This window comes from Bacillus rossius, chromosome 14 (genome assembly GCF_032445375.1).
Source record: "Bacillus rossius redtenbacheri isolate Brsri chromosome 14, Brsri_v3, whole genome shotgun sequence".
Classification (NCBI taxonomy): Eukaryota; Metazoa; Arthropoda; class Insecta; order Phasmatodea; family Bacillidae; genus Bacillus; species Bacillus rossius.
In genome coordinates this window covers 25,378,572-25,390,084 of record NC_086341.1, presented here as the reverse complement: position 1 = coordinate 25,390,084, position 11,513 = coordinate 25,378,572, and the positions used below count along the sequence as shown (strand labels likewise).

General features: G+C 35.1%; 1 long non-coding RNA gene across 1 annotated transcript; it reads right to left on the bottom strand.

Moving 5' to 3' along the window:
• Positions 1 to 4,300: 4,300 nt before the first annotated feature.
• Positions 4,301 to 10,586, bottom strand: LOC134538732 (uncharacterized). Its single transcript, XR_010076206.1, has 2 exons — positions 9,667 to 10,586; positions 4,301 to 7,427 (listed from the first exon to the last, which is right to left on the bottom strand). It is a non-coding gene; the product is annotated as an uncharacterized LOC134538732 (long non-coding RNA).
• Between the last annotated feature and the right edge of the window lie 927 nt (positions 10,587 to 11,513).

Here is an 11,513-nt window from a genome sequence, read left to right as displayed (position 1 = left end):
ATTTGACGGTAAACATACTGTAAATATTTTGTTTTAGCTTTCTCAGTAATATTAATCTGGAAGTGAAAGACACGTGAGATAATGCGATTTATTATTAAAGATAGCAAAATGAAAAGTTTTCGAAAGGCCTGAGTTTTTTTTTCTACGGGCGCAAGCACGCTCAAATTACCGGTTATCGTTTCGTACTTGTTCTCTTCTTTTCTATCTTTTTTTTCTTTTTCCCCGGATTTTTTTTTTTCGGTACTCGCTTCTCAAAGGTAAAGTATGGTACTTTGACAATTACTGCCTGTCCAACGAAACCAGCGGAAGGAAAAAAAGGTATATTCCGGCCACATTTCATCACCTGCGTCACCGTTAACACGTAGGTTCAAACTGGAAACATTGTTAACAACGTACAGTGTTTCAAATTATCCGGGTTAGTATTTTTTTGGGCCATTCTTCACTCACGAGATTTTATGGGACATTCAGAGAGAGGAAAAAGTCAAAAGTTTAAAACTAAACCTTGGTCGGCTTTGAACAAGAAACCTTTAAAAGAATACTGGCCCCTCGAACATTGAAACGGGCGTTTTCTGTTTGTTCTGTTTGTGCCTTCTGAAGGTATTAGATATCAGTTATCAAAAAACCTTTACGGAAAGTTGTCTATTATGTGCCACTCGTTAATTATAAAAACATTAAAGCTTGCAGAATAAACACCCCTAGTTTTTTAATGCTTAGAAATATATATGATTAAATGGAAAATTTACCACGAATCCATAGTTTATCTCCTTTATTTGTTTAGGAAAATAATAAATTTTTTAGTAAATGTACCATATCTTAATGTCAAATATCCATCCCATACAAATGTATGTTAAATGTTTAGAAACATCATACATTTCGAAGTGATGACTACGCCTTAATAAATTTCCGAATGGAAATGTAATAAATACTAAGTTTTTTTGATAATTTTTTTTTCCTTTTCAATTGCTTGTGTCAAAAGAAACTGTTGAAATTTTCACAAAACCATAAACCCATAAACGGTTATGATTTTAATTTCTCTAAGTTTAATTTACGCTTGTCAAAGAATTGCATTGCAAAGTATGAATGTATAAAAATCGTAATTAGTAAAAAAAAAATACTTATCGCAGGAAAATTTGACTGATTGAAAAGTTTTGATAACATTTTTCCATATTTGAAACACTTATTTTCCCATTGGCAAGGGAAGACATTTTTTTCGCGAAAAAAATCTGAACCCCTATTAGACTGCAACAAGGTATACCCGCACCAGCGGTTTCTTCTTTGTAATTGGCGGCCGTCTGCAAAAGGAGTCGCTGACGTATTTGATCGAGCCACTCAGGAGGTGTTTGCTTCCGCAAAGAGTTCCTGTGATTGGTGTTGTAACAGTAGACATGCACCTGAAAGTAACTCACCCAATCACGAAGCACAAATTATGCTACAGTGTTTTAAATTTCGGTTAGTTTCGGAATCTTTCCGCAAAATGCACATGCCCTTACTCAGTGGCTCTTATCGGTGGAAGAAGCACATTCCGAACTCAACCCAGCCAATGAGAAACACGCACTGTATGACAGAATGGCCTGATCCACCATTAAATAAATTTTCTAATCTATTAGAAATTACATCAAATTAACGGAATTTTTAATGACGTATTCAACTAAAATAAACGAATAACTTAATCTTCTTAAAAACTACGCCATATTTCGGCTTCTGAGTTACGAAGATAAACGGAAAATTTTGAAGATCCCTGAAAAATTTTAAACCAGCATTCTTCGTAAATTGAAAGTGAGTATTTTTAATAGTGTACCTTAAAAGCAGAACGTCTATTAATTTTAATGAATAATTAAGTATCGTAGCATGTATGCTTATATGTAGTGATGGGCTATTCTTCAATGAAGTTTTAAGAATTAATTTCTACTGACTATACCAAGATACATCAAGTAAAAATATCACTGATAAAAAAATTCCACATTTCTGTAAAACAAAGTGGAAAAAAAATTTAATCTCGTTAAATACCTTGTATAAAAGTTTGAAAACTTATATTTTTATAGCTGTGCATATTAAAAATGCATATGTTTTTATTTTTAAAAATATTAATGTGTGTATATAATAAACCAAGTAAAAAATATTTCTTTCAACCTTACGAGTGACAATACGTTACAGTGGATTTGCAGAGTATTTGCGAAAAAAAAACTTTCCTCTGTGTCACTAGCTCTAATTATGGGAAGAGATGTAATTTTGCAGAAATGTTTTTCGCTTAGATAGTTTATTAAGCAATTAAACTTCTTACTTTTGTGTAAGGGGCAGGTATTTTCCGCAAAAACATTTATGCTCACCAGACTACAATAATACATTTCAGTGGTTTCTTCCTTTGTAATTGGCTGCCGTCTGTAAGCTATTGCATAATTTAGAGAGCCATTCCGTAAGTTTTCTTCCGCACAAACATTTGCTGTAACTAGTGTGCTGACAGCAGACATTTAGCTACCTGAAAAAAAACTCAACCAATCACTAAACACGGAATATGCCACAGTGTCTTGACACACGAACTCGAAATCTTTTCGAGGAAGATGCAGGTTTTTCTCGTGGATGCAAAAGTCGCCACTTCCGTTGCACTTCGACAAGCAATTTTAGTTTCACACACCAAACATATTGCAGTTTACAATTCGGCTTTAATCTTCTATCTCCTAGATATTATCCCTGGTATGAGCATACTAGGAATTATGTATATTCTGATTTTATTCCTTCTTTCCATATTTCCTTTTCGCTCTTAATAACAATGCTTGTTTTATACTTTACCACGTGTATTTATAATATTTACCTTCTATATATGAACTATAGATGTAGATATAAACTCACATATATAGATTTAGATCTTATAATTTAACTTATGTTTCATCTTAAGTCAGAAATTTTATTTATATCCTAATCACAATCTTCTTTCTGCAGCAGCTTAAATCATCCTTCCTTGTTCTTTGTCTTCGTACTCAAAGTATTTTTGAGCCAAAGTCATTATCTTCTTTCTTCTGCTTCTTCATTCTTCAAACTGTAGAAGTAGGAATCTTCTGTCATTCTATATAATCCAAGTTTGATAGGTTCTTATTAATTCATTTGCCATGCAATTACATGCTCTCGCATAAAAATATCTCCATTTTTTTCCCTTTATTAATAATTCCGGCCTAAGAAGCTCACTCTTAGACATCTAGACACATTAGTATCACTGTAGGTTGGAAGATGACTTGTGAAAGTTTCAGTAAAAGACGCGCGTTTTCGCTAAACTATTTTTTCGTCACCAACCAGCCAAATATTCTTCCCACAAATTATGTTTTTTGAGTGAAAACTAGTATTTTTTGACGTGACAACGTCTAATAAAACGATGAACGCCGGCTGCACGCACGAAAAAGTGTCCCGTTACGCACATTGTTCCGTTATGCTGTGTCCCGTTACGCTCATTGTTCCGTTACGCTCATTGTTCCGTTACGCTGTGTCCCGTTACGCTCATTGTTCCTTTACGCTGTGTTCCGTTACGCTGTCGGCGAGTGCAGTAATAATAGGTTATGCTACAATTGACTAAAAAATTATTGTGATTATTATTATTGATAATAGATATATGATTACAGTTTATTTATATGAAAACTATTTCATAATTATATTTAAACTTTATAGCTAAACGCCAGTTTTTAAAATTAATTACAAGTCATCTACACGTGAACTGATTCGTCAACTGTTTATAAAGTGAAGTGAAAAGTTAATGTGGTTTTCATTGCTTATTACAACAACAATTTCGGCATTAAAGGTTAATTATTCTTGCATTTTAAAAACATGATTACTAGTTTAATTTCAAGTAAGTATTTATTCTTTTTTTATTAAAATTAAAATGTTTCAGTTTTATTCATAAAAGTATGCAATCATTTCATCAATGTTTTGTTATGTATATTATTATATACTATACTATGTATTGTGTTTGTATAATGTACATGGATGGTGGTAACGCCACTCTGACTTGTATACTCTATGTATCTATTTCTCGTATTATTTCTCAATTATTCTATGGGCATAACATAGCTAATTAAAAGTTATTATAATTTATTGGGCGCCGTTGCTATACTAAGCGAGTGTCCGTTATATTGTCACGTCTCACTTTCAGAGGGGGGAGAGAATCGTAGCTCTTTACATAGAAACAACTCGCTTGGCATCAACTAGTCTTAACTTCATAAAATACTTTACTGTACCTAGGATCATAGGTTCGTCATCCCGTACAGGATGTCTGGTGAGAGCTGAACTAAGGAGATTTTGCAAAATAACATAATACTTAATTAAAATTATTTTATTCTTAAAGTCAAATACTCAACATCATTTTAAAGAACATTTAAATAGCGGGATTACAATTTAAAACAATAATCTCTTTACTTCCTTAACGATTGAACGAACGACCTTACAAGAGAGAGAATGAGAGAACTTCACTAAACACTTCCCTAGTCCTTCCGAATACCTCAAATCATAATTAATACTTAAAATTAAAACAAAGATAAGTCCATACTCACATTTTCCGAAAAGCCTTTCTTGATCGATTACTTTAAAAAAATAACGTAGGGGCCTCTCCTGCCCTTAAAATCCGAACGAACATTACATTTTAAAAATTATAACTAAACGACTAGTGACAAAGGCCATTGCCTCCGCCCGAAAGCTTGAAGATGACTACATTATGACCTAACTTAAATTAAACGACTCGTGGCCTCTGGCGTCGGCCATAGCTTCCGCCCGAGAGCCTGAATTCCTACATCACGAACGAACTAACAACTCGTGACCACAGGTGAGACGCATAGCCTCCGCCTGAGTGAGCCTGAATTCCTACATCACGAACGAACTAACAACTCGTGACCACAGGTGAGACGCATAGCCTCCGCCTGAGTGAGCCCCGAGTCACCACTCACTTGCGCTTAAATTCGCGCGCCCTGCCGCGCCTACCATAACAAAAGCTCGTTATTGAAGTCAAATTTACTAAACAACTAACTAGAACATCTGGGAAGACTACCCCCCCTCTACCCCGATGTGCAGGCCACACCGCGCGGCTTGTTACGACAGCGCGCCCCAGTAACTGCGGCCCGTGGCTGCGCCAGCGCGCGGCCAAACAAACAAACAAAATTCTGCAAGCCCGCAGCGCGCCGCGCCGGCCCCGTGCCCCAATTACATGGTCACGCCACTTGCGCTGACGAGTGAACAGAGCAGCCAGCCCAGAGTCCCGTCAGTAAAGTCCCTAAATTTGATTTCAACAACCCTGCAAAATTTCAACCCGCGACATAACCCTCCCCTCACAGAGCTCGAGCCCCATCGAGCTACCTCAAAATTACAAATTGTCTTTTTCCATTAAACCATAACTATAAATTCCTCATTTCACAAAAATAATAATTTTCTTAGTTCCTTGCTGTCTGAACATACATCTAGATTCTGCATAAGATTTATTTTAAAACAACAAGTATTCATAAAATTAAATGTAAAACTTTTATCTGGTTTGTTCTCACAGGAACCTTCAGAGGCTCGAGTTCTCAATTCTAAAAAAATTGTTCTGTTAGTGAAGCTCTCTTTACAAATTAAATTACTGTTCTTAGTTTCTCAGTATTCGTTAAACAATGTGCAAATTCTTGATAATTATTATTTTTTTTTTTTTTTCGGTTTCCGTTTATTACCATACTTCTTTCGTTCTTCAAAAAAAATTAAGTGTCCTTACAGTGTTTCAATTAATTAAACTCTTATCTCGTGAAGGTTGGTGCAACTCCTCGAAGTCAGTGTTGTCGAGAAGAGTAGCTCCCTGGGCTGGCCATCAGCAAACACCACTCAACTCCAACAGCTACTGGACTGGCTTCCAGGGCAGCTCACAACTTCTCCCCACATCTGCTTCGGAGTTGTGCCATCCTCATCACGAACAGATTACAATTCTGAAACATCATCAACAGGCATTACCATCACGCCTGACAAATACAAAACTAACTACTAAACTGCAATCGATGGGCAAGGATGCAAACACACAAAAAAATAAAATTAATTAATTCAACTGCTAACATAAAGTATCCCACCCTTAGCATAATCTAATCAGGCAAATAATTTGATAGGAAAAACTTAAGGAAGGGAAACATGACCTCCAATAATTTTCCCTAACTCTTGAGTCTTGATCTTCTCTATACAGCAAATAGTCCCCACGAAGTAACTGGGTTGAAGGTCACTTCACATGACCCACCCATAACCTCTTCTACTCTTCTTTTCTTCTGGGGGCAACCACAATGCCCACCAATCTCTCTCCATGGTGCCGAACCAGCTATCCCATGAGAGTAAACAACGTAGTCAATAGAAGCGCAGAGGGGAAACACCAATCTCTGGCTTGTCGAGTCATAAAACTGCTTTATCTTCTTCTTCTTCTTCTTCTGAGTAAAACATCTGATTAATCTTGCTACTATTCTTCCCAACAATAAAAAAAAGTTCATCAGGTATCTTCATAAAAAAACATTCTAACTAATAATAAGTCTTCTTTTTCTTCTTTTTTTTTTCTGTTAGATGTAATAGAAGGCCATGTTAGGGAGGTTATAGGGAAAAAGAGTGGCCAATTCCCACCCCATCACCCACCTAGATCATGACTAATTAACTTTTAAACTTTCTATTTCAAACAAATTAAAAAAAAAACATTTTTTTTTATTCAAACTTTTAAACTATAATTACTTTTACTTCATAACCTCAAAAGCTAATCAATAATTCTAAATGAAATTGTGATTTACTGCATCCTTGTTCCATCCGATCTGTTTGTTTATAACCTTTCTTGTAAAGTATAAAATTTTCAAACATTACTAATTCAAAAAAAAATTAAATTCTGGTGTCCTTTGAGTTACAATTAACTTTACTATTTCTTAGCTTGAAATAATTTAAGTTTTCAGAACTATTTCATTGTCTAATTCACAACACTTAAAAATCAACTCAAAACAACAAATCATCAAAATCAATAAGATCATCTGACCTACCTATCAGTACTGTGAACTTGAACTGTTCGTACACATTTATAATAAGCTATTGTATTTAAATTCCAACCTAAATAAGGTTTTAAAAAAAACTACTAATCCCTCTGTAAATTAAGAAAATTAACTTTAAAAATTAAACTTAAGGTATTAGTTCTTTTTGACAGCTACCACAACTCACTAGTTCCATTACATTACTATAACCTAAAAAGTTCTGTAAATAATGTTTATAACAAAAAAAAACTCCAGTTACTGTCTTCCATAAAAAAAATAAAACTTTACATGACCTTATTAATCTCCACTTGTAAGTCCATGGCTGCCAGCTTTCTCTTCTCTTGAATCTTCAGTCTTGGCTCTTGTTTCAGTGATCTTGTATCTTGTCTCTCGAACTCTTGTCATCTTGTAAACTGGACTGCTGCTCAGCTCATCTTAAGGAATCTGTAACAGTTTCAAAAATACATGTTAATTTAAATTACATAATTCCTGTTCTTTGGTCCTAAAAAAAAATTGTATTATTAGTACACATTACCCTGAAACAACATTATTATTCATTGTTTATTACTTAAAAAAAATGCTTTACCATAAAATACTTTTTTGTTCTTTTCATTAGGCCTATTTATTTTCCTTCTTCTTAATTAAATTCTGCTTCAAATGTTAATCTTAACTTAAGACCTACCATATATTTATTATTCATTACCTACATTATTTATGTTACCCTAAAATTCCCATAAGTTTCTAATACTTCCTATCAAAGACATTCTCTCTAAAAAAAAATTTACTTGTGACTCTTAACTTAACAAACTTAAAAAAAACTTTTACACTAGACTTAACTTATTATTCATTCTTAGTTACTAAATTTCTATTTGTAAACTTTAGTACTTACAAACAAAAACTGCCTATTTCTCTCTACCTCTTAATCTCTTTCAATTATTACAATAATAATGTTACCTTGCATCTTTAAACTTTCTTCTTTTCAATTAAATTAGACATCTCATAACAATAAAAATTCTGCCTATACTCTTCTTATGGGTGTACAAACCAACAACAAAATTTCAAATTCTCAAGTTTCCTTATATTTAAATTATGCAATACAAATAACCTCTGTGGTGCCTGTACCCTTTTAGGCCTACCACCTTCTCCTCTCACAGCATGACAACTCTTATTCCTCGGGGTCTGTATTCACTGTTACAAATCAAATATCTCAAATAAATTAAAAACAAATTTATTATTTTAAGAAAACAAAAATTTACATTGACTTTACTATGGAGCCTGGAAATCTCAATGTCCCACAGCAGCTAACATGACTAAATCCCATGGAACCCCAGGTTTACATAACCTGTGCCCAAAAATTTAAGCATACCAGGCTTTCTCTGCACTGGTTTTACAGCATCACACACTATTTAGGGCCCCTGATCTGCCATCAGTCCCAAGGAGTTTTCCCACAACCCCTCTCTACACAAGCGCCTACCGCATTCCTCTCAATTGGCTATCGGTTTTACGGCATTCTTTTGGGATCCGACCATCAAGTTAGGGCTAATCGAACACTAAACCTCCATACTTCCAAACTAATGTAAATCAATTAAATTTTCTCTGTAAATTCTAAAAATCAAAAAAAATTATTCCAACATGCCAAAGAAACTTCCAAAAAAAATTCATAATCTTATCTTCAAACCATTAAAATAAAAATAAATAGATTACTCTGTTTTCTCCTTAATAACTGTAAACTGTCAACAAATATCATGTCGTAAATTTTAACTATGCTTACTGACTCTTAATCATAAAATCTCATTTGTCCTAATTAATAAACAACCGATTTCCTTAAAATCTCACTGTATCTCTCACACTCAAACTTCACTGGCTGAATATCTCAATAAATTCAAAAACAATTATCTAAACTCTTAAAGAAACTCCTCCCCAATTATTCAAATTACTTCACCTTATTTTATTTCATTACTTAAAACACCTTACTCAAAAAAAATTAATTAATTATCTAGCTATCTTCCATTATTATTTATTTACCGAACAAAACTTTCTCCTAAATTAATTTAGTAAAATTCAATTTCACATTAGGCAAGTACACTAACTCTCTACAGCAATGTTTCTCATTTCCCTCCTTCCTAACTGAATCCAATCTTACTTAACCTCCAGGGAATTTACCTCACAAAATAACCAAAAATTTCACTGTAGTGCCTATCTGCTATAGGCCCACTACACAGGGGGCTCTAACCCCACCAACAAACTTCATTGAAATGGTACCCTATCCCATACAGGATAGCCACTTCGGTACTACCATGGGGAACTCCTGCCCCAAACTACTCACAACTCTCAGGATTCTCCTGACCCTTAATTCCGTAGTCAGCCCATCTCCTATGGTCTGCGCTACAATTCCCTTTCTTCCCAGGGACACAACGCCTCACCTTAGGGTCCCTCGCCCTAATGAAAACATTAATTTTGTCTCTCTGTTCTTTTGGAGTAAATTCCCTCTACACACAAAATCTAGCCTTCCCACTTTTCTCAATGCTTATCGATTTTATAGTGTACCTTCTTAATAATGTTTACAAATCCCAAAAAAATATTTTTAAAACCGAGGTAGAATTTAACTAACAAAAACATAAACAACTTACAACGAAACACTTCTAGCCTATACATCATACACTTCTTAAAATAAATTACTTACATACTGAAAGTTCCTCTTCTCCTAAAACACACTTAAATTTAAATTTATTAAACCAATAGTCTATTTTCTTATCGCTAAGTTACCGTACAGCTGATCAAAACAAGGTCACGGCCTGTCCACGTCTCCGTATGAGCCCGTGACGTCACCGAATTCCATCAGGTGCGCCAACCCTCGCTTGCGGTTCCTCCGTTCTCCGCTAGGTCTCAGCACCTCCCCGTCTCGTGTTCATTCTGCCACGTCCACTGACGTGTCGTTCTGAAACAACTCTCAACATTTTTCTAATTAAAACAAAACATCACTATAAATTCTATAACTCTCTTTTACATAAACTCTCGTTTTCTCTTTAATTCCTTTCTAACGTTTATCCTTCCCTCGACTGATTTAATTCGTACGTCTCGTCTCCTACGCGCACGAAAACAAAACAAACTTCTCTTGAAAATAATTCCTATTTACGACAAAAAACTTTATTTTAAATTATAATTCTCTTAACCTACAATCTTAAAATGAACTTCAATTAAATTAAACCACTTGCATTATCTCTAATAAGCATTTAACTTATAACGTATTCTCCTCACGTAATAATCCCCGATATAAATCTACAATAAATTCAACGACTTAAAACAACTTATCACTATAAACTTTATCCTTACAAGTATACTCAAATAAACATCTGTTACGTCAAAAAAAAATCTCAAAGACTTCCTCCACTTAGATTAAATTCCGTAATCCTCTCCTCAAGTAAACTCTTAATAACCTGCTATCAGAAGCTGAAACTAACTTAATAATAAACATAAAAATCTACCTCTCTCTCTCTCCAGAAATAGAACCTATCCGGCGAACTCTACCATTTCTGTCACGTGGCACCTAGCCGGTGCCACCACCATTTCTGTCACGTCTCACTTTCAGAGGGGGGAGAGAATCGTAGCTCTTTACATAGAAACAACTCGCTTGGCATCAACTAGTCTTAACTTCATAAAATACTTTACTGTACCTAGGATCATAGGTTCGTCATCCCGTACAGGATGTCTGGTGAGAGCTGAACTAAGGAGATTTTGCAAAATAACATAATACTTAATTAAAATTATTTTATTCTTAAAGTCAAATACTCAACATCATTTTAAAGAACATTTAAATAGCGGGATTACAATTTAAAACAATAATCTCTTTACTTCCTTAACGATTGAACGAACGACCTTACAAGAGAGAGAATGAGAGAACTTCACTAAACACTTCCCTAGTCCTTCCGAATACCTCAAATCATAATTAATACTTAAAATTAAAACAAAGATAAGTCCATACTCACATTTTCCGAAAAGCCTTTCTTGATCGATTACTTTAAAAAAATAACGTAGGGGCCTCTCCTGCCCTTAAAATCCGAACGAACATTACATTTTAAAAATTATAACTAAACGACTAGTGACAAAGGCCATTGCCTCCGCCCGAAAGCTTGAAGATGACTACATTATGACCTAACTTAAATTAAACGACTCGTGGCCTCTGGCGTCGGCCATAGCTTCCGCCCGAGAGCCTGAATTCCTACATCACGAACGAACTAACAACTCGTGACCACAGGTGAGACGCATAGCCTCCGCCTGAGTGAGCCTGAATTCCTACATCACGAACGAACTAACAACTCGTGACCACAGGTGAGACGCATAGCCTCCGCCTGAGTGAGCCCCGAGTCACCACTCACTTGCGCTTAAATTCGCGCGCCCTGCCGCGCCTACCATAACAAAAGCTCGTTATTGAAGTCAAATTTACTAAACAACTAACTAGAACATCTGGGAAGACTACCCCCCCTCTACCCCGATGTGCAGGCCACACCGCGCGGCTTGTTACGACAGCGC